The following is a 3,923-nucleotide window of genomic DNA, read 5'->3' on the forward strand; positions in this document are numbered from 1 at the left end:
CAGAAAAATGGCCGAAATAGATTGTATACTTAAATATAAATCCCACTGTAATTTCACCTTAGTTTTGATAAGGAAAATCAGCTGCAAAGGTTGATCTCTATATGCAGCAATCATTTGGTTTTCAGTTCATAACCTACTACTGCATTTCAAGACAGCCAGCAAGCCAAGAGTTCAAGATGTTCCTGACCTTCAGGTTGCTAGAACACTGCATGAAGTATTGCACTGTGGTTTTGTGGTATAATCTTTATTGTTAGAATAATAAATGAGATCTTATATACTTCTTATCAGTGGCAAATGTTCATGTAGCTCATTGTGCAATATGTCAGACAAAATGAATTTCATGATCTTTTGTATAATGCATATGTTCCAACAGTCATTTCAAATTTAATTTATTTCCTTGCGATTCATTCATCTTTGGGGGGGGGGGGTTTGGTGCCATTTTTATCCATTTGGTTTTAAGCTATGCAAGTGGAGTGCCCAAATTCTGCACTCCAGCTCCTACATCCAAATTGCATCAAGGCCCCTTAGATTTCTGAAAGTATAGTTATTCATTTCTAATTAGTTTTTGTCTATTATTATGTTGTATCAAACAGCATGGTTTCACTAGGAGGTACTTACTATCTGTGATTCTATTAATAGAAGATGGTGGTTCTAACTTAGCTAGAAAGGTTTGCTTACATTTCACCCTCTTCAGCTAATTTACCTAGCTTTTTGCAGAGATGTTTCAAAGTACAAGTGCAGAGGGTTTTCTGAAGTGGAATATGCTTTCTCACTTCTATTTTTTTCTTCTTCCAAATATCAACTTTTCCATTCTTTCTTTATGTTTCTGCCATGGTTGTTATTGCACAGAATACAGCAAATCTTTACTGGCCGTTAAAAACAGGTCATTCATTGTTCCTTTTCTGGTAATAACTGGGGAGTCTGCTAGCCAAAATAGCTTTTTGCAAAGTATATTTCAAGGGCATGAGTGCCATTCTGGCAAAGAGAAAATCTGATTAAGCTGCGGGGTATTTTTTGAATCCATGTTCTGCAGAATTACAATGCCAAGAAGGATCGTGGATGGAAAGGATCATAATGGTCAAGAATTCATAGATTATATAGTCTTTATTCATTTGTTTTGAGGCAGCACCATGGACAATATCTCCATCTCAGGACTTTGGCCATGTATAGAACATGGCCACAATCCAGCACAGAGTGAGTTGGATTTAAGCCCTTTGATTTCAGCAGGTTAATGCTTGCCTGATTCTGTGCTGGATTATGGTCAAATAGCTTTTCAGAGATTTGGAGTTACTACTGTAGAGTAATTTTTGCCCATAGTTTATGCATCCTTTTCTTTTTTCCTGCCTCACTGCCTCACTACTGTCTCTGGTCAAATTGACCAGATTTTTTTTCTTTTCTCTTTTCAAGCTGTATACAGTGGGTCCTTGATATCAATGGGCATTCCATTCTCGGACCCTCTCCTCCCACCCACCCACCCACCCATGTATACTTATTTCTGTGGATAATAGAATCTGAAGGAAGGCCCATAGTCAGGGAGACAGACCAGGGACAGACTACACTTGCTCCCAGTGTGGAAGGGATTGTCACTACCAAATTAAGAACTGATCCCAAACCTCCACTGCCTTGTGGCTACATCCAGTTATGGAAAAGGCTTCAGGAGTCAACCTCGAGGCAAAATCCGGAGCTGGAGTCCCTGAGGCAGTTCATGGCTGAACGCAGTCACGTTCTGGCAACTCCTGCGACGCCGCTGGAGCCAACCGTATTGACTTCTGCCTCTCCATTGGACCATTTCAGCGACGTGGAGAGGGGGGATTTGCTGCATGGGTAACAGTCTGTCCTCCATACCTACTTTACCCAGGCTTTGCGCACTGGAGAGGACACTCTGTTCCAGAACCACCATTCAGTGCGTGACACCATAGTCTTCTGAGACTGAAGGATGCCAACAACATAAGAACAGCCCCACTAGATCAGGCTGTATGCCCATCTAGTCCAGCTTCCTGTATCTCACAGCGGTCCACCAAATGCCCCAGGGAGCTCACCAGATAACAAGAGACCTCATCCTTGTGCCCTCCCTTGCATCTGGCATTCTGACAGAGCCCATTTCTAAAATCATTGGCCTATTGGCCCATCATTGGCCTATCATTATCCCAATATAAAATGAATTGGCCTATTCAGCGACACTAGACGCTGTTCCAGAACCACCATTCAGAGCGTGATACCATAGCCTTCCGAGACTGAAGATTGCCAACTGTCAACAACTGGAGATGGCCTCAAGGACCTCCGGGACATCACCAGAAGTGTCTTATGGTTCTGTCTCAGTGGTCCTTGAACCACTGTCTTGATACCCTTGTTGTCAGAGGTAGTCACCCATATGATTTCCCCCTAAGAATCCTTGAATAGTAATTTAGGGATAAAGTTCTGCCTGACCAAGAAATCTAATCAATGTTCAATGGCCCAGTCCTATCAGGTCTCACTGCCAGTGGAACACATGGCCATAAAGAGCACTCTTGCAGTGCCCCAAGTAGCTTCTGGCAGTGCACTGATGCCACCCAATACATGTCACCAGATCATTGGCCACCCACCAGAGCAGGTATGTGGGGGAGGTTGGGGAGGGTGGAATGGGGTTGGGGAAGGGGCGGAATGGGGGACAAGGAGGTTGCGGGAGGGGTGGATCCACTGGCAATGTGTGCTGAATCCTATTCCATCCATGGGCAGCTTCCTACCCCCTTTCTCTCCTCAGACTTGCACCAGCAAAATTGCTGGGCCAGGTCCAAGGAGACCCACTGCAGTGTGATGTGTACAGCAGTGGTTCTCAACTTTTAGCACTGGGACCCACTTTTTAGAATGAGAATGTGTCAGGACCCACCGGAAGTGAGGTCATAACCTCACATAACCAGAAGTGACATCATCAAGCAGGAAATTTTTTTAGCAATCCTAGGCTGCAATCCTACCCACACTTACCCAGGAGTAAGTCCCATTTACCACCATTGTTAAAAGCACATAGATAGTAGCCTTTTAAAAGTACAGATTGGTAACATTTCCCCAGATGCATTCAGAAACATCAAGTCTAGGTAGCATCAAGGGAGCATCAAGTCTAATATATTAAAAATAAAATATTGAAATGACTCGGGGCACACCTGCAATTGGCTCGCAACCCACCTAGTGGGTCCCAACCCACAGTTTGAGAAACACTGGTATACAGGATTTAAATTCCCTTTGCCTTCTGAAGCCTCCTAATCCAACCCCCCCCCCCCCATTTTTGCCATGGCTGCAGCAGCGAGAAGCAGGGAAGATAGAATTGGGCTGTAAATTAGGCATTTCAGGCTGTTCACATTTTGTTTGAGCTTCCCTGAGCTCTAGTTTTCCCAGAAAAAGACACCGCTTGACTTTCATTGCATACAACCATACAGGTGATTTATTTAAAACACACTCCAGGTAGAGAGTTAGTTCAGTTTCCATTGAAATCATGTTGCCTATCTGTTAGGCGCTTTCTGTGTTAAATCCTCTGGGAACAATGCTCTGCCTCTCTTATTTGCTCAGGGGTTAGATGACACATTTGAATTCGACTTTCTTCTTTCTTTCGCTGTCAGGTTCTCCTCTTGATTGTTACTTATAATATACAGCAAAGTAGGCAGAGAGCAGTGTTGTGGTTCTTTAACATGTCAATTTCCCCAGTGTATTGTGTATACCTTGTGAATATCGCCCTGCACATAACCTAAGCCCGTTAACCACAGGATTGGGGTTAATTTTGGGGCTATAATCGTAGTAAACCTTTTTTTCTGAGTAAATGGAGCTCTGATTTCTGCACGCTCCAAGTAGACGATTCTTAATTTCGCACATCTTGCCAATGGGCGTTATAATCAAGTGCCTTATGCGCAAGTCTGTCTGGTTCATCACAGGTACATGTGCTGAGCACTGGCTTC

This window comes from Tiliqua scincoides, chromosome 1 (assembly GCF_035046505.1).
Source record: "Tiliqua scincoides isolate rTilSci1 chromosome 1, rTilSci1.hap2, whole genome shotgun sequence".
In the NCBI taxonomy this organism is placed as follows: domain Eukaryota; kingdom Metazoa; phylum Chordata; class Lepidosauria; order Squamata; family Scincidae; genus Tiliqua; species Tiliqua scincoides.